The sequence below is a fragment of the Gekko japonicus genome, unplaced genomic scaffold (genome assembly GCF_001447785.1).
Source record: "Gekko japonicus isolate JY-2015 unplaced genomic scaffold, Gekko_japonicus_V1.1 scaffold9, whole genome shotgun sequence".
NCBI lineage: Eukaryota > Metazoa > Chordata > Lepidosauria > Squamata > Gekkonidae > Gekko > Gekko japonicus.
Window position 1 is genome coordinate 2,752,881 of NW_015168044.1, and position 20,488 is coordinate 2,773,368.

Sequence of the window (20,488 nt, forward strand, 5' to 3'; positions counted from 1 at the left end):
CGCCCCTCTCTCTCTCTCTCTCTCTCTCTCTCTCTCTCTCTCTCTCTCTCTCTCTCTGTGTTTCCACACAAAATGACCGGTATTTTTTTCCCTTTCCTGAAGTTGGCTTTTACCCATCCCTTCTCTCAAATTAAAGGTGCTTCAATTAGCTTGCCAAGTCCCAGCCCTTTCAGCGCTCCACAGACAAAAACAGACTCTCTTATGTTATGTTCTTACTCTGATTTGCACACCTAGGATCACTGCCTGCGAACACCCGTCCCCACTCTCTATCACACATATGGTGATATTTCTTCTCTACCTCCTTTTTGAATTTATGCAGCAATCCCTTGTCCTGCCTTGGCTGCTAAACAAGGTAGGGTTGCCAACCTCCAGGTGGTGGCTGGAGATCTTCTGGAATTTCTACTGATCTCCAGAATACATCAACTGCTTATTTAAAATATTTATTCCATTTCTCCTAGAGAAGATGGCTGCTTTGGAAGGTGCACTTGTGGCATTAGACCCTACCAAGATCCCACCCCCCAAACCCCTCTATTCTAGGCTCTATCCTCAAATCTCCAGATATTTCCTAACCCAGAATTGGCAATCCTAGGTGTATATTAGCAAACTGATTCTAATGGAATCCTTCTCCAGAAAAAAAAAATTAAGAATGCCTAATAGAATATTTAATTTCACAATCTAGTTTTAGTGCAATAATGTTGAAACATTTTCATCTCAGTTAAGAACATTAAAAAACAATCAAATGTTTTTTTAGGGTCGTTGTGAACAAATCCGGTTGTACTCAAACACATTCAGTAACATTTATGGTCTGTGTAGGAAGTTATGAGGGGGTAGAACATTGGCACTTTTTGTTTGGAGGACTCTTAGTCAGAGCCGGTTTCTGATCACATGATTTCAAGGTACACAGAGTGGTGGCTCATTAGGCTGAACATATTAGCAAAACATAATTGACGTACAATATGCTAACATAAGTTAACAGTTTAATGTGTATTGATTCTTCAAAAGCAAACAGTGTACCCCCAGAGCCTCCTAAGTTTTCCTCAAAATGAGCCTCGTAAGTTGAAGCGTATGAAATGGCAGACTAGGCATTAAAATAGCACTTTAGCATTCACACAACTCCATTTTTTTAAATAAAAGAACAAAAGAGAAGCAGTGACATACCAGACACACATACTGAAAAAGAACCCAAAACTGCCTTGGGGATGAAGGAGAGAGAAAGGAAACACATTATGAATCCTGGGTAACAAATGGCTTTCTTTTTGAACAAGCTTATAGAGAAGAGAAATGTGGTGGTGCAAAACCATGAAGCCTTTCCTGGGTAGGGTTGCCAGCCTCCAGGTGGGGCCTGGAGATCTCCCACTTTTACAACTGATCTCTGGCTGAGAGAGATCAGCTCACCTGGAGAAAATGGCTGCTTTTAAGGGTGTACCATGCTGAGGCCCCTCCCCTCCCCTCCCCAAAACCCACCCTCTCCTGGATCCACCCCAAAGTCTCCAGGTATTTTCCAACCCAGACCGGGCAACCCTATTTCTTGGTCCCACATGAGCTCCCCTAGGTTGTGTGGAATGCAACACCATTGTATTTCATGTTTCCTGGAGCATCCATTCAAAGAGGCGGTGAAGATTGGGCTGCTGTGTATGTGCTTTTTAGACAGGAGTTAGAATCAGAAGAGGCAGAACCAGGTGGACTGGAGAGAACCTGGAGGAATCTGAAAGACCATAGATGGGCCCTGGTGTTTATGGAGGAAAGCAGAATTTGACATGTCAACAATGGAGTCAAAATGGGTGGCGCTTGAAAGAATCTGGAATTTACACATTTTTCAGGGCCCAATATTTGTTACCTGGGGTGGCACAGCAGCTCAGAGACTGACCTGTAAGTAAGTCAGAAAGCGCCAGATTCAGGTCTTCTCCCATGAGATCACAAGATAGCCTAAGACATGTCCTCTCTGCCAGCCCCTCATCTGCAGTGTGGGGATGACAATGCTTTAAAAGGTAAAGGTAAAGGTTCCCTTGCTTGAAAGCCAGTCGAATCCGACTCTAGGCTTGCGGTGCTCATCTCCGTTTCAAAGCCGAAGAGCCAGCGCTGTCCAAAGACGTTTCCGTGGTCATGTGGCCGGCATGACTAAACACCAAGGCGCACGGCACGCTGTTACCTTCCCACCGAAGTGGTACCTATTTATCTACTTGCAATTTCTTGCTTTCGAACTGCTAGGTTGGCAGGAGCTGGAACTAGAGATGGGAGCTCACTCCGTCATGCGGCACCCAGGTCTCGAACTGCTGAACTACTGACCTTCCACGGCCTGCAGTTCAGCGTCTTAACCACTTGAGCCACCGCAGCTCCATGATAATGCTTTACAGGGTTGTTATGAAAATGTTATAAATTATTTGAATGTGGCAAAGCACTTTGCTGATTTGAGGACTCTGTGCAGATGTGTAACTTCTTACGGACTATTTTATTTAAAATTCAGAAGAACTGAGTAGGAAACCCTTTTCATGCATTGTAGCATTTCCAGTTACAGGCGAGGATTTGCATGCAGAGCAAAAATAGCCCACTTGGAGAAAACTAAGCTAAATCCCTCCCTTACAGGAAAATTGCAAGGATGCCCGAGATAATTATGAGATGCACTTTGGTCAATTTGAAATACAATTATATACATTATGAACATTATTAGTAGCAATAACACAAAATTTGACGGCCTCTATAGCATCTGAGAAAATACCCTTAATAAAGAAGCCATTTCTGGTCTGGTCCTCATTATTAAAGGAGGAACATTAAAACACAGAACTGCAGTTGTTAATTTAACCCCTTCACGGAGTTCTCCACTGACCATGTTTCACCCTTGCCTATCTCGACTGATAACATCTAACTTGGTGGTATTGCTATTCCAGACACATCTGAATGACATCAATCATCTATTAATTTATGTTATTTGTAGTCCACCCTTCTCACTGAGGCTCAAGGCAGGTTCCACAGGGTGAGTTGATATAAACAACAGGCTGGGACAACCAATAAACAGGTGAGGACAACCAGTCAGGTTTGTATCTAGACCCACTTAAGTCTGGCTTCCAGCTAAGTTAAGGGCATGAAACTTCTTTGATACGTCAGGGGGATAAAATGGGGAAGGAAGGACCATGTACACCCACCCCTGAGCTCCTTGGAGGAAGCATAGAATAAAAATGTACTAGATAGATAAGAATGTGACCTTGGTGATTCTTTTGGATCTCTGGGTGGCTTTTGATACCATCAAGTTCAACTATGGTAACTTTCTGGACCACCTGTCAGGCTTGGAGACACCACGCTTTAACCGGTGCCACTTCTACCAGTCAAGCAAGTTCTAAGGAATGGCACTGGGAGACTGTTACTCTACTTTGTAGCATTTATGATGTGCAGGTTCTCAAGTGCTCTATTCCCCCCCCCCCCGCCATTGCCGCTAGTTTACAGCTACATGAAACTACTGGGTGAGGTCATTTTGGGTAAGGTATGTCACCAATGTGCTGATGATCTCCAATGCAGCTATCCTTTTTTTCTGTGCCAGATAAAGACAGCCAGTATTCTATACGAGCAGTTGGAATCAATGGAAAGGCAGAAAGACAGCACAGAAAATGTTTTGAATAAATAGTCAACTGGAATGTAATCCAGACAATATGAAGGTCATGGTGGTAAGTGACTGATCAGCACAGGAAGGTGGAGTTTTGTCTGCTGTTTAAACAGCAGGTATGCCACTTGGGGTTGCTTTTAGATCCAGTTTTGCAGCAGGATGTTCAAGTGACAACTGTTTGAAGCATCTTTTACCAGCTTTGTTTGGTAAGACAGCTGCATCCTCTTCTGGACAGATATGACCCTGCCACCATTGCCTGTGTGTTGGTAGACATCTTGATCACTGTGATATGTGACTGCCTTTGGAGCCTGTTTGGACATTTCTGCTAGTGCAGAATACATCAGGTAGGACATTGACTGGTACTACAAGAACATCAGGTAGGACATTGACTGGTACTACAAGAACTTCATACTACAAGAACTTAACTGGCTTCCATCATGTTTTCCACGCATAATTCAAAGGCTGCTTTTAACCTATAAAACCCTATACATTCTGGGGCTGGGGTATCTAAGGGACCACATGAACCTGCCCATCAGTTAAGATCTACATCAGAGGCTCTTCTCAGTGTGCCTCTGCCTTTGGAGGGAAGTAGGTTGCTGCAGGAGGCGTGGGCTTTTCTATTTGGTATAGTGGTTAAGTGCACGGACTCTAATCTGGGAGAACTGGGTTTGATTCCCCACTCCTCCACTTGCACCTGCTGGATGACCTTGGGCAAACCATAGTTCGGTCAGAGCTGTCCTTGAAAAAGAGCAGTTTCTGTCAGAGCTCTCTCAGCCCCACCAACCTCACAGGGGGTCTGTTGTGGGGAGGGGGAGGGGAAGGAGTTTGTAAGCCGCTCTGAGATTCCTTTGGGTAGTGAAGGGTGGGGTATAAATCCAATCTCTTCTTCTTCTTCTTCTAGTAGTACCCCATTTATGGAATCACCTCTATGTTAAGTTCATCTATTGCCTACTTCAGGCACCAGGTGACCTCCATCCTGTTTACCTATTTTTATGGCTCCCTGGTCTATTTTATAGTTTTAATTTGATGTTTTTGTTTTTACTGTTTAAGATTCGTCAACCAACTTCGGTGATGTTTTTCAGTGGAAAGATAAGACTTGTTTTTAAAACTGGATAAATAATAAGGCACAGTGACACACATAGACCAGTCCTCATCAACTGTGACATGTGCCAGACCTCAGGCTGGGTACATTTGCTGAATGAACGCAGCCCGTGGATTAAGTCATTTCCGATGACCTGTGTGAGTGAGCTGTGCCATGGGCTACACAGAAAGCCACAACCTGGCAGGAAATTTCCTTGAGCTCAGGAAACAGAGCAAGTAGGGAACAAACAGAAGTGTTTGTGAGGGCAAATCCACTGCTAGACAGGTAAGTTTGCTGCACTGTTTTGCAAAGAAACTGTTATACCGTATGGCAGTGAGCCCAACATGGCACCTGCTAATGGGTTTTCTGGCGCCCATATGCTTCTTTGCCAAAGCATATAGTTAGTCTTGGCTTTCTTTCACCTCACTGGAGCAGTTCAGATGAGCCCTGCAGGCCTAATCACCTTTGTGTCTGCAGGGAGCATCCATTCAGACACAGCTGGCTCAATGCAGCTTACAACATCCTAGCATTTTGTGACTGGCCCCAGCACCCCATGGCAGCCATTTTGTGACTGGCCCAGGTCCCCACAGTCACAATTTTGGGCTAGTGCCCACTCCCTATTCTGTAACTTCCCAAAATGCCCCCAGGCTCAACAAGACTGGGGGTTTCTGACCCATGGCTTTAAGAAAGTCATTTCTCTCTCTGTGTGTGGGGGTATACTACTTGGAAATCCTGCTGTGTACTTAGAACAGCAGGGCCAGCTTGGGGATGGCCTTCAAAAATGTAAGGGGGAGAGAGACATAGAACAGAAGGCTAGATATCCCTGTGCCATGTGATGATGCAGCTTGGTATTTACAGTGAGGGAAAGGCTTAACCCACGTGCCTTTCCAAATTCCAAGCTGACCCAAGTTTCCTGCCCAGAAACACTCCCAAATCCAAGAATGACGATGGGGAGGCAGGTGGAAGCTACCCATGTGTAAAAGATGCTTCAAATTCCTGCCTGTCTCAAGCAGCAGCAGAAGCCAGTGCATGGCTGAGTGAGCGTGTGGGAGTGAAATATGCCCTTGCCAAAAGCTGTCAGAGCCTGGTAACCTGGGAGGGATTCTCGATAACTGAAGAAGGTTGCTTAGCAAAGCATGAGAGATTGGAAGAACAAATACCCATCACGCTCCTTTTTCAAAGGGGGGAGGGAGGGGGAACATTGTGTAAATAATCTCAGGAAAAGCCTGGATAGGCATCTGCTGGGAATGCTTCAGGTAAAGGATTAGCCTGTCTTAGATGAGGACACTTAACCAGATGAATACCAAGGGTCTTTTTTCCAGTTCTGTAGTAGTGTTGTTGTTGTTGTTTTTTGCAGGGCTGGGTTTTCTCATTGCCTTGTGCCCAAACATCTAGTGATTTTGGTTGGTCAAACATAGAAGCAGCACTTTTCTTTTTTGTATTTTTAAAAAATGTGTGTGTGTGTGTGAGAGAGAGAGTGTGTGTGCACCTGGAAGTCATGGCAACCTCTGGTGACTGACCCCTACTGGGGGCCTGGAGGATATTCAGAGAGGTGGCTGAGTAAAGCCTGCCCCTGTCCTCCTGACTGCTGGTATTCCAAGGAGGTCTCCCATCCAAGCACTTGCCAGAGTCAACCCTGCTTAGCTTCCAAGATCTGACAAGATCAGGCTTGCCTGGGGTATCCAGGTCAGGGCCAAACAACAAACAGCTCTTGATAAAACTCATAGGAAGTCTAAGCTAGTGATGGGAGGAGTCTTGGTTTCAGCTGTCTCCTGTTTCCTAAGAGAACATTTGGCCCAAGTGATCTGGGACATCTTTTCTGAACTGTTCCTCTCCCACATATCACAATACAAGGGGGAAATATATTTACTCACTCCCTTACAGCTGGTTCAAGATTTTCTACCCGTTTATGTGGGTCAAGTACATCTCCATGCAGTTTGCAAGCTTGCCAAATAGCCACTTATGACATTGCGGAGAGGGCTCCGGGGTACACAGTGTGTATCTGAAGAGCCAGGTATGGCAGAAGCAATGCAAGAGTCCCATATTCTGGTGCTTGATTTCAGCACAGCCGGCACCAAACAGATGTAAAGGAGATCCTTCTTAAATAATTTCTCCTTGGGCCGCAGCATAGTATGGTAGTGATATCCCATTGTCTCCTCTCTCTCTCCTGCCCCCGTCCCCATTCTAGTTAGAGGTGAAAGGAAGAAGTTCCATCTTGGAGGGAGAGAGAGAATCTAGAAGAAATGTTGGATGAATTATTATGCTAACTTTGATATGGAGTAGGGCTCCCTTGCTCCTGGTGTCGTTCTAGGGAATTCTCTCTGAATGGGCTCTTTCATCACAGCTTGTGATATATCCAGAGGGGCAGCCTTATTAGTTGGTTATATGAAATCTGAACTAGAGTCCAGTGGCACCTTAAAGACTAACGGCATTTATTCAAGAATAATATTTCCTAAATCAGCGGTCACTTCATCAGATGACCAAATGACCTCTGACTCATGAAAGCTTATGCTGGAATAAATGTTACTCTTTAAAGTGCCACTGGACTCCTAATTACTTCAGCTCACAGTGTAGCCTTCCCTGTCACATAAAAGGGGAGCCATATTCTCACTTGCAAGAAAATGGCGATGCCCTCTCTATTCTAAAGACATTACTGTTTTGTTGATGATTTCAGGATGATTTTCAGGAACAGTGGGTTGACTGTGGGAATGCTGTAAGCAGTCTGTGGCAGAAGTTTATTTCTTTATTTCACATTCTTTGTGGGTCTCAAGGTGGCTTACATAAGACTTCCTAGAGCTCTTCCATCTAGAAACTGACCAGACCCAGATCTTCAGCAAGGCTGCTGCATCATATGCTCTCCAGCCATACCCAGAAAGCCTTATTTACAGGATCAGGATCAGCCAAACAGCTCATGAGACAGCTAACAGAAGATCAAGGACTGAACAAATAAAAATCCATGTGATAAAAAAACACCGACAGAAGTTAGAATGTCATCAGTCACCTGCAACATCCTGTCAAAAGTAGCACCCAGAACAGCAGGAGAAGGAACAAAAATGAAAGCCATGATTAATCCAAAAACCTGAGCAAACAAACAAGTTTTAACCTTGTGCCTATAACTGCCTACGTTAGGTGCTAGACAGATGGCCAAGGACAGAATATTACACAAGGAAGGTGTTAAAAATGCCTTCGCTCTTGTGACTGCGCAGTTTACTTCAGAACTGGGGACACACAGTAGAGCCTCATAGGCTGTATGTACATCTGGGGTTGAGAGACACGCAGGGACCCAGAAGACAGGAGGGGGGCATATCCTTTAATGTACTTCTGGTGGAGTACCAAATGAAGTGGACACAATTAAACCTCCCCCATTTGGATATAAAAACTGGCTCAACTAAATTTTGCTTGTGGCTGTGCTCATTTGCTGAGTTTGGCATACAATGGCAGGGAGGGGATTTTGAAGGCCAGAACAGGCTGGTATCCTCAGACAATAATTGGAGTGCTGTTGCAGTTAGTTTGGAGGCCCAGCTGATAATCAAGGTTAGGGCATGCTTGATCTGGCAGACTACTGAAATGGGCTTGTGCAATGTGTTTACATATCCCACACAAGCATGAAGAAGATATGATAGGTGGATCCTGAAATTTTGAAGAGGATACATGGTATTGGGAGGTACGTGGGTAGGCTATAGTAAAACAATAGAATATTTTTGTTTGAGAGCTGAATATGCTATCATTTGTCTATATCATATCATATTTTCGGGACCATCTCTCCTGTTATGTCCCCAAGGAGCATCACGCTCCAGTGATAAGAACCTTCTGGTGATCCCTGTCCCAAAGACTGTCTGGTTGTCCTCGACCAAAGCCAGGGCCTTTTCAGCCGTGGCTCCAACCTGGTGGAATGCTCTTCCAGGTGAGATCTGAGCCCTGCAGAATCTGATGCAGTTCTGCAGGGCCTGTAAAACAGAGCTGTTCTGTCACAGGTTTCCATCTCAGATTGGCCCCCCCTTCTCCTCCTTTCCCCCTTCCCCTCCCCTTCCTTCTATCAGATAACTTTTAAGATAACTACTCCCCCCACCCCCAGGATTTCACACCATCTAATAGTGAAATGTGCTAGTTGTGTTTTATGCTATCTATTGTATTTAAATTGTATTTTGAATTGCTGATATGTTAACTGTATGATATATTTTTACAAATGATGATACCAGCCCTGAGCCCTGTTTACAGGGGAGGGAGGGCCATAAATTGAATAAAATAAATTAAGTAAATTTACTTAATTTAGCCCCCACCTTTCTTCTCATTGGGGCCCTAAGGCAGTTTACATTTCCCCTCCATTTTATCCTCACATCAACCCTGTGAGGTAGGTTAGGGTGAGAGTCTGTGACTGGCCCAAGGTCACCCAGCAAGCTTCCATGGCAGAGTGGGGAAACTAGGTTCCCCGGATCCTAGTCTGACACTCGAACCCCCACACCATGCTAGCCGCCTGTTAGGGAAGTGTTGCTGCTGCCTTTGCTCTTCGCACTCATCCACCTATCCTCTTTTTCCATAAGTTTTGGTAAGCTTCAATAAGCTAGAAAGCCTGTTTTGCCAGAAGAGACAACAGAACCGACTATCATCTGTCTCCAGCCAAAGAGTGAAAAGTGCAGCACAGATTCTTGGTCTGATCTCCAGCATTCAAAAATGGAAATTTGGTATACACAACATGAGCCTATTCAGACAGATATGTGGGCTAACATTTCTGAAGCTATTGTTTTACCTCCCCGTTTTCTTCAAAAAAGAAAAATGCTCTCAAGTGACAGCTGTGCAACCAAGGCAAACATGCAGCAAAGCCCAGAATGCATGAGTGTTTGTGAAAACGCTGCCTGAAAGCACATGTTGAAGAGACAGATAGAGAAGTGGTACATGCATACACATAGGATGCACATATTCAAGAGATGTTTCAGCTGCACATGTGTACAGGAGTTATTCCTTCTCCTGTGTATATTTAGAGCAATGGATACCCAGGCTCTTGCGCATAGGCACAGCAAATAAATGATCCAAGGCATATGTTTCCATAAGCAGCCAGCCCCAGGGAGGAGCAGTTGCTCAGTGGAGGAGTACCTGCGTTTGCATACACACAAGGTCCAGGGTTCCTGCTGGCACCTCCACTTAAAAAGGATCTCAGGCAGCAGGTCTGGGAAGCCTCTTTCTCTGCCTGAGATCCTGGAGAGGTGCAGCTTAGACAATGCTGAGCTGCAAGGGACTAATGTTCTGTCTCCGTATAAGCCAGTTTCATGCCTTTCGTCAGGTGGAAGGTTCACAAGCCGGGAATGCCTGGCATTCATATCAGCACCTGATGTTTAGAGGTTACACAGGGAACCATCATGACTAATTACTCTTGACAGGCTTATCTTCTATGAATTTGCTTAATCCTTTCTCAAAGCTACCTAAGCTACTGAACACACACAAAGCTGCCTTTACTGAGCCAGACCATTGGTCTATCAAGGGCCATACTGTCTATTCCGTCTGGCAGACCCTCTCAAGGGGGGTGGGAGGGAGGTCTTTCACATCACCTGTAACCTGCTCCTTCTAACTAGAGATGCCAGGAATGGAACCTGGGGCCTTCTGCATGCAGAGCAGATGCTCTATCCCAGAGCGTTGGCCCCGCCACAAAGGGGCTTTTTGTCTACCACCACCTCTTTTAGCAGTGAATTTGTGGGGAAAGTACTTCCCTTTGTTAATCCTAAAACTATTACCTATCAGATTCATTAGGTAACCCAAGTTATAACGTAGAGAAGACGGGGCAAACAATTCTGTCCTCACGCTACACTGTTCACAACCTTCAGTGATTTCCCCTGCTATACATGTATTTATTATGAGGCCCATGTAAGCCCCTGAATATTTCTGAAAGACCCTGGCTCCTTCCAGCTTAGTATTGTTAACTTCTCCAGGTCTCAGCAGCAGTGTTCCCTCTAAGCTGAGTTAGTGTGAGCTAGCTCACAGTTTTTTAGCTTCCGGCTCACACATTTTTGTCTTAGCTCAGGAACAATGGCTCCAGAGCAAACTAATTTATTCAGTAGCCAAATCCCTTGCTCACAATTTTAATGCCAGTAGCTCACAAAGTATAATTTTTGCTCACAAGCCTCCACAGCTTAGAGGGAGCATTGCTCAGCACCACTTTCCTCGTAGGAGAGAGAACACCAGCCACTTCCTGCATACAAAGTATCAAGGTAGAGTGCAAACAAGTGAGTTGGGGAGGCAGGCAAGCACATTTCCCTAGCTGTGGAAGGAACGTTATTTCAATTCCTCTCTTAACAAAACACAGTGCCTTTTAAAAATTAGAAGTGAGACATATATCAGAGGAAGAGCATCAGATATCATGCAAGCAACCCAAAATAAACATGCCAACATAAGGAACCACAGAATACGTGATGGAGATGGGGGGGGCGGACTCATTCTGCAGCCTTAGATGAGTGAGACTGTAAAAAATTAAAGGTGAAGTCCTTTAATCAAAACATGGGAAACCAAGCCAGAATACCCTGATTCCTTTTCTCCTTGGTAATCACTCCTTTCTTCTCGGGTTCCTGGAACGCTGCCTGCCCATGGCACAGCCTTTTTGACATTCCAACCCTCCCTTGTGAACCAGCTGGCCGGCACCATCCCTCCTGGAAATGGCTCCCTCACCAGTTTGCTGAGCCAATGAAGGCTGCAAGGTGTCTATTGCCCAGCTACAGGGAAGAAGAAATCACCTGAACCAAGCCGATGCTCAGGTCAGACTGACCCTGCGAGTGATGGCAGAAGTCTCAGCTCCATCAGTACCAGCAGGCAACTCACCAGGCATACCCGCAGCACATTGTGATGCAGCCTCATGCTTGCCATCCACTCACATGTTCACGAAGGCTGACATCCCTTACAGCCACGTGGATGTGCACCCACTCACAGCCATCCGGCAGCTGGCTCCTTCCCATCCCCATCCATATTCACTCAAAAACCATCCACAGACGCACTCATTTCCTTTCGATCTATCTTAGATGCCTATGCAGAAACACCTGTGCCTCCACTCCCCACCATGGATGTACCCATGTTTGCCCCCCCCACACACACACTCACAGAAACCTCCTGTATGGGGAAATGTCCCAATCCTTAGCACACTACATGAAAATAAGCACCAGTAGTAAAGTAGATAAAGCGCTGGGCTTGGACCAAATTCAAATCTCTGCCATCCACGTTGTTCACCTCAGGCTAATCATGCTCTCTCTGCTCTCTGTATCTCTCTGCCTAACCCACTCCACAGGGTTGTTGTGAAACTAAAATAGGATCCCTTTATGAATGCTACTCTGAGCTCCTTGGAGGAAGGATGACAAATTTTATATGCAATTGTGGGGGGTTTGCCCTCTCCCCATTCCATTTGCCTAAAAATCTTGCTTTTTCCTCTCCTTTCCTTTCCACTGCTGAGGCTCACCACTACCATATGGTGCCATATTGGAAGCCTGCCCTGTGCCTCTGAAGCCAAGGCAGCCGCATGTTTCTCTCTCCACTACATGGGAGTTGTTCCCATGACTTCCTCCTCCTTTCCTGGTTTCCAGGGGTAGTAGCGCTGAAGAGGGAGAAGAGATCTTGGCTGATCCTCTGTGGGGCAAATTGCTATTCAAGCAGCACGGCCACCGCAATGGGCTTAGAAACAGTATGCCATCCATCCTAACAGGGCCACGTACAAATGTCCACCTCATATTTATTATTGATATTGCACCTTAAAAATCACATGACAGGCTCCTGCTCCCTGCAGCTTGCTGTATAAAATTTGGCATAAGGGAGACAAAGGGAGGGAGCAGGAAGGAGATAAAGGCACTAATGAAGGGGGGGGTTGTGTGATCATTCCAGTTCCACGTGCTTAGGCTCAGCTGCAGGTGGGAGTGGGCAGACAGACATACTTTGGCATACATGCTTGTAGATGCATTTTTCACAAATGAATGCCTTTTTTATTTTTCATTTCACTGCACAAAGCTTAATCCTGATAAACCAACGTGTGAAACAGGCTGTGATGAAAAGGCCCTGACTTGCTGACAAAAGCCATCCAGTGAGATTTTGTGATTGATCAGCGATCTGAACCTCAACAGAGGAGCTGTGGCTCAGTGGTAAGAGCATCTGCCTGGGTTGCAGATGTTTCCGGGTTCAGTCCTTGGCACCTCCCATTTAAAAGGATCAGGTAGTTGGTGATGTGGAAAACCTTTATCTGAGACCCTGGAGAGCTGCTGCCAGTCACAGCAGATAAACAGTGGCCTTAATAGTGATTATAGGTCTGATTCAGTATAAAGCAGCTTCCTTTGTGTATCTGTTGCCCAAATCTGATGGTTAGAAATGCTAGATGTTTCAGGCCATATTCCTTGACGGGAAACAAGATTAGGTTACTGCAACATGCTTCATTGTATTTGAAGATGGTTTGATCCAAAACATAGCAGCAAAGGTCCCGATGGCTGTCCAGCACAGTGATCACTATTACCCTTGTTGCCTACTTACTTCTCGGCCCAATTCAAAGTCCTGGCATCAGCCTTTAAAGCCCTAAAAGGCCTGAGACCAACCTTCTTGAAATATCTTCTCCATCCATATCAACCTACCCATCATCTAAGATCTGCTCTGTGTGCCTCAAGTGAGGGAGGTTAGATTGGTTGTCACGCTCAGCCAGGTCTTCTCACAGATGGCCCTCAGTTTATGGGACTCCCTGTCCTAGGAACTTCACCATGCCCCCTGTTGGTTTGATCTCTTAAAGTGCTATTTTATTGTCTATGGGCTGTTCTATTGGTGGGCTTTGCTTTGATTAATTTTTTTTCATATGTGCGTCTGAGTGTGTGTGTGTGTGCCTGGAAGTCATGGTTGACTTCTGGCAACCCTTAGTGGGGCTTGGACATTTCAGAGAGGTGGCTTCCTATTGCCTGCCTCTGCATCCCAGCCCTGGTATTCCCTGGAAGTCTCGCTTCCGAGTACTTGCCAGGGCCGGCCTTGCTTAGCTTCCGAGATCGGACAAGATCGATTTAATGAACTTTTCTTTATCAATACTGAATTGAGCTTTTGGAGTAGTCTGAGACTTTTTTTTGCTGCTGATGTTTTGTTTTTTCTGCTGCTGAATTCTTACTTTTATGTTGATGTCTGATTGATTTACAGTGTTAGCCATCTTGCTGATTTTATTGGAAAGTTAGGATAGAAATGTTCTTACGTAAATGTTACATGTATATTTCTTGCCTACCCTACCCTTGAGGCAGCCTATGCAGGATTCCCAGGCAATCTCCTATCCGGGCACAGACTAAAGCCACACTAGCTTAGCTTTAGAAGAGTTGCTGCATCACATGCCTAGAGCAACTGGTTGGGTTTTGATACCATTAGAAGCATTATGGTGACAATAAAAAGTAACTATATAAAATTCCTTAGAAGAGAGTGCGTTCTTTCCTTTTTGCATTCAAAAGTGGAACCTTGGGCACTGCTAAATCCCCACCTTGAAATCTTAGATGGAGACCCCACGAGCACTTCACTCCAACACTGACTCCCTCTATTGAAAAATACACCTCTGTATTATGAAATGCATGTTGATGTACCTATTCCATGCACACTTGAATCCCCTGAAGCCAAAAGAATATACCCACACCCATTCAGAATTTTGCGCACACACACCCAAGCACCTACCTGAGATAAATCAAGCATGTACACGCAGCCTCATGAATGCTCATGTAAATCTCCAGAACTCTATGTGGCCACGCTTTCACACACACTCAGTCACTTATCTGAAAGGGTGTATCATAGACATTATGCACAACTCCAACCACTTCTACTCTTAGCTGCGCATGTGCATGGGCACTTAGGAGATCTCAGTACCGTACTTGCCATTCACACGCACATTGTTGCCAACCTACATACTAAACAAACACCAGTGTATGCAAGTAAAAATGATCACTTAGGTATGCAGCTTCATGTTTTGATGAGGTTTGTTGTATTCTAAACATGTACATAACCAGATCAGATTGTTGGCATAAGACAGGAAGACAATTCAAATAAATTATACATGTATCAGGTCCCACTAATGTACACACACCTTCACTCATACAGAAACTGCCTTTGTACAGTAACCCTTTCCTGGGCACACACTCTTCTTCCACAGGGCATACCTGTCATGATTGTACACAGAAGAATTTGTTATCCTTGTGACACACACTTCGTTTAAATTCATCTATGCATCTTCATGCTGTCACCGGCCACAGATATGTGCACACACAGTCCCATGAATTAGCTTCTACTGCAATTCTGTCTGCATACACATCTGTCTCTGCTAATCAGATCTCACACAAACACATGTGCTAAGTCATACAGCCACCCATTCATACATATACATGTGCCGTCCCACTCAAAGACAACAAGAACATCCCCACGCACTCCGCCCCCATCTCTCTCTCTCTTTGCAAATCCCTCGGCTTTCACAGGTTCCTTGTGACATGTTTTCTGCCACTCTTGCAAGAACCCAGAATCTAAGTTCTTGTCGTTTTTTTTTCTGTTCAGAGGAATTGCAGGATGACAGGAAGGTCATTCACATTACCTTGCGGTCAATGGAATTCAGCCTGACTGGTCCAGTTACCTTCATTAAGCAGATTCCAAAGTGAGGAGGAATCGCTTCACAGAACCTCTGTCCTACCCATCTGGCTCCATAGTCCAACCAGATTCCTGCCACCAGTCCTACAGCCCAGAATCTCTGTGCTGCAGCAAAGCCCGGCTCCTACAGCAATGCCCCCCACCACCACTCACATTAACCATCCTCCTCCCGCACAAAGCTATTAACACTTCTCCTCCAAACGCATTCTGCAAATAAGGAAACTACCTCTGCTGGCTTGTCTGATCCAGAGGGCTATCCGTGTTTATCAGTTTCAGCGAAAATAAAATAAACCAGAGACTTTGCTGCACTTTAAAGACCAACAAGGTTTCATTCCAGTGTCACGTTTTGTGGACTTCAGTAGCCCTCAGCTTCAGATGCGGTTAGGGGATTCTAGAATAAATTTTTCTTGCTTCAGATGCGGTGAGGGGATTCTAGAATAAATTTTTCTTAATCTATAAAGTGTCGCAAAACTCCTTTAATTTTTGTCTAATCCAGGTAATTGAGGCGTCATCCTTGGTTGTCTAAAGTATCGCAGCCTTTAAAAGAAACGGCCGTAAGTCTAAAGTGCCCAAAGGCGGAGGGGAATTTGTCCTGTCAGAAGATATTGAGGAGATAAAGAAGTCGGCTGAGAACTTAAAAGCAGCAGTTGAGCCTTCCTTCCTTCCCACCGTTGTCTCCCATAGTTGCTGAAATTTAGATTGTAATTCCCTTGGGGCAGAGACCTCTTTATGTAGTGTAGATAGGTAGGTAGGTAGGTAGGTGGGTGGGTGGGTGGATGGATGGATGGATGGATGGATGAATAGGTTGATTTACCCTGCCGATAATCCCTGCACTAGTGTTCCTCCCCGTCTAATTTTATTTCGGCTCCCAAGAACACCTTGCCTTACCTGGCTCCGCAGGAGACCCCGGACCTCTGTGAAGTTAACGTGGTTGCGGTTGCGTTGGGAGCGCGCCTCGATTCAGAAGCAGACCAGAGCCGGGCGGGGAGCGCTTGCCGAGAAGCGCGTTCCCAGAGCAGAAACTTGGCTGCAGAAGCGGTCTCTCCAGCTAGATCCTGCAGCTGCTTCCCATGCCAGGAAAAAGAGAAAAAAAAGCGCCACCCTCAAACACACACACACAACTCCGTCGCTTAATGGGCCGTCGCGGCTTCTCTGCCTCTGGCTCTTGTGAATGCTGCAAAACAGCAGCCACCCAAAAGAGGAGGGAGAGAAAGGGTGAGAAGAGGAGAGAGGGAAAAAAGCAGCAGCATGTAAGGGCGGAGAAAGCCGGATCCTCTTAGCCAATCATTTCAGAGTCTGCAGAGCGTCAGGTGATGCGCAAACAGCACCGCGTTCTTGCTGTGCGGAGCTGTCCCGCATCCTGCGCCCGTGAGGCCCCTAGTGGCGGGAATGGGGCAGGGCGTGAGGCCGGCCCAAGCCCCGCAGGAGAGGACGGAGTGTGGTTCTCCACGGCAGCCCCAGAAACGCGTCCCTTTCGTGCTGGCTTCGGAGAGAGTCATTAGACGAGGCTTGAGAAGTCCCGGGGTGGATCTGGCTGTTTGCAGCCGATTTGCAGCCTTCCTGGGGGCTTCTCGCGGCTCGTCTCCTTGCCAAGCAGTGAGTTGTTTGTTTTCGGATGTGAAATAACTGCCTGCGTGTCTTCCTTTGGTTAGAAAAACAGCGTCTTTTCATACCTGAGAGCAAGGAGTTTCACACTGATTCTAACACACACACACACACACCCGAAATGTATCTTCAATTTTCAAAATGGCTTCCACAACACAGTCTTCAACAGGTTGGTGCTTGGAGTATATATCATGTCCACAACCCAGCACGGAGCTGCAGTTCCTTAAGCTCACTGAAGTCAGTGGAATCATATGTCCCTGTACCTCTCCATTGGATAGTGGCCTCAAGTTTTCTTACAGATGCCATCTTGAAGTGATGATACATTTAGCCAAAACAGCATTAGGGAGATCCAAGGGCATGCTATTTAGTGTGAAAGGCAATTACATCATTGACATTTGCATTAAAATCCTGCATTGGCTAGAACATGTGACCTTTATTCTGCTTTCTTTGCCCCACCACCAATACTGTTCACAGGTCATAGATGCCAAACTTGTATCTCTAGGGAGACAGAGTGTAATGTGGCAGGCAGGAGCAAGCAAATCAGTGGCAAGCAATTCCACATGTTCATCTGTGTAGACATGAGCACAGGAAAGGTGGGGTGCAGGATCATGTCCACTGGCCGGTGGCCCCAACCTACCAACTTTTCATCCAACTTTGGCCCCAACCTACCAACTTTTCATCCAAAGCTGTGAGCAGAGCGTTACTCCCCAATAAATGTGTAAATAGTCTTGAAAGAAAGACGTGACCTAGGCTTCCCTGGAGACTCAACACAGCAGCTGCACAGTGCTACCCTTTAGAGACAGAAGACACAGATCTGACATCAAATATGACAACATTCAGAAACCAGTTGGAGAACACCTCAGTTTCCTGGGACATTCTGTTACTGATCTACAGTCTATTAGAAGAAGAAGAGAGGGTTTAATACCCTGCTTTTCTCTACCTTTAGGAGTCTCAAAGGAGCTTACAATCTCCTTCCCTTCCTCTCCCCACCACAGGGACCTTGTGAGGTAGGTGGGGCTGAGAGAGTTCTGAGAGAATTGTGACTGGCCCAAGGTCACCCAGCAGGCTTCATGCGGAGGAGTGGGGAATCAAACCCAGTTCTCCAAATCAGAGTTCGCTGCTCTTAACCACTATGCCTCACTGGCTGTCTAAAGAACTTCAGGTAGGCTCCAGTATGAGATCACTGAACTGTAAATTTGATCCTATTCAGGCTTAATTGAGAGTGTGGGTTTCTTTTCCAATGAACATGTTAAATTAGCTAGAAAGATAAAGAATTGTGAATGGGTCACTGTACACGTATGCATCTGGACTTTCCATAGAAATATCACAGTCCCGCTGTACCACTTACGTTCCATTATGTGTGTAGTCCACAAAAGTTTATGCCACCATAGCTCTTTAAGATGCTAGATAATTTTTGTTCATTTTGCTGCAATGGACTGTTCTGGATGACTCTGGTCAGGCCTGATTCAGGCCTTTACATAGGATCCATATTTAAGGTTTTCGTTATAAGATGGCTGCATTAACTGGGACAAACTTAATTTTAAAAAAATCACATTCAGTCTTACAACTTTTCTTTTAAAAAGGTATAGACAATTTCATGCTATTGTTATATTATTTTAATTCTTTTAACTAGATCTCCTGATGAGATAGTGAGCAAAACATGTAGGGATCTACAGATACAAATAAAATCTATATTTTTCCACTGCACCTTTTCTTCCTGGGCTCCGTATCCCCCCCCCCCCAATTTTTCGATGTTGAGAGACCAGGCCAGCTTTGTTTCTCACCTGCATCCTCCATGAATTCTAGTCAAGACTAGCAACTTCTCCCTATATTCCTAGCTATATCTGTGACAACCTGACAGGAGTTATATGACTATCCGTCTGGAAAGTGTTACCTTGTTACATTGACTGTAAAAATTGTAAAGAGAACCTTATATTAAAGATATACAAACACTGGCTTGGGGTGCTTTGGAAGCAATTTGCACTTCCCCCTGCCTCTGCTTCCAGGGCAGAATCCTACCCCATGGTTCAAGAACTCATGAGCTAGAAATGCACTATTCATGTCCGTGATTCAGTACTGTACAAGACCTTGGAGCTGGTTTACAAGTGCCCTAGAACTGCTTTTATCCCGTTCACAAAAATAGAAGATTTACTTGTCTGGCCTAGTATGAACTCAACTGCAGTATTCAGGATGTTCAGCATATGTTTTAGAATATCAGAGATCGTGGACGTTGCCGGGGCTAAGATCTGCGAAATAGCAACTCGTGTTTTTTGACAGCAGGGGCAATTCCTGTCCGTGGCTCACCAGCAGAGCTCCGGCCTTGCATACTGGTGATCCCAGATTCAGTTCTTGGTAGTGATGGAAAGTGCTGTCATGTCCAACTTATGGTGACCCCATAAGGTTTCCTCAAGGCATGAGACATTCAGAGCCCGCGTAGCGGGGAGGGCAGGGTATAAATTGAATAAAATAAATAAATAAAGAGGTGGTTTGCTATTGCCGGGCTCTGCATTACCACCTTGGTATACCTTGGAGGTCTCCCATCTAAATTCTAGCCAGGGGCTACCCTGCTTAGCTTCTGAGATCTGTCAAGATCAGGCTACCTTGGGCTGTCCAGGCCAGGGTTCAGTTCTTGGTATTTTCAGTTAACAGATCTCAAGTAAGACCAAATTTGGAGTCCAGTGGCACCTTTAAGATCAGCAAAGTTTTATTCAAAGTAAGAGCTTTTGTGTGCACGTACTCTTCTTATGACACAATAAAATAGAAATAATAGTCATACATATAGAGGGTGGGCAGTAAATTAGCATACAGAATAATGAAGGTGTTTTTTTAACAGATTAAAAGAATAATAAGCTTAGTATATATGGCCATTGTCTGTTTGGGTTCAACTGGGGGGGACAAACATAGCATAGATAAATAATAAGCTTAGTATATATGGCCATTGTCTGTTTGGGTTCAACTGGGTGGGACAAACATAGCATAGATAATAAATATGTCAGAACTGGAGATTGATGTATCCTCAATTGTGGAATGGTAAGACTGTCCTCCCTCATGGATCACTGCCTTGACATGATGAGGGGACTTGCGTGGTTCGATGAGGCTGTGGGCTATGCCATGCAGGGCCACCCAGGACAGACAGGCTACAGCAGGTAACTCAGACAAAGACTGATCCCCTGGAGAAGGAAATGGCAACCCACTCCAGTACTTTTGCCAAGAAAACCCCATGGACAGTAACAAAAGGCTAAAAGATATGATGCCGTAAGATGAGCCCCTCAGGTCGGAAGGTGTCCAATATGCTACTGGGGAAGAGCAGAGGGCAAGTTCAAGTAACTCCAGAAAGAGTGAAGCGGCTGGGCATGGTGAAAGGAAAGTCCGATGCTGCAAAGAACAATACTGCATAGGAACCTGGAATGGAAGATCTATGAATCAAGGTAAATTTGACGTGGTCAAAAATGAGATGGCAAGACTGAACATCGACATCTTGGGAATCAGTGAACTAAAATAGACAGGAATGGGTGAATTTAACTCAGAAGGCCATTATATCTACTACTGTGGCCAAGAATCCCATAGAAAAAATGGTGTGGCCTTTATAGTCAACAAGAGAGTGC

The 20,488-nt window shown here is 45.3% G+C and overlaps 1 protein-coding gene across 2 annotated transcripts in view; it reads right to left on the reverse strand.

Moving 5' to 3' along the window:
• PHYHIP (phytanoyl-CoA 2-hydroxylase interacting protein) overlaps positions 1–20,488 on the reverse strand; it is a 70,046-nt gene that overhangs the window by 27,745 nt on the left and 21,813 nt on the right. The window contains exon 1 of one of the 2 annotated variants that reach the window (XM_015414226.1): positions 16,167–16,471. The exons of the other annotated variant lie outside the window; for it this stretch is intronic. The gene's annotated coding sequence lies outside the window, so the exon portion shown is untranslated. Of the gene's footprint in view, positions 1–16,166; positions 16,472–20,488 lie in introns of those variants that run through there. 2 annotated transcript variants of the gene reach the window in all.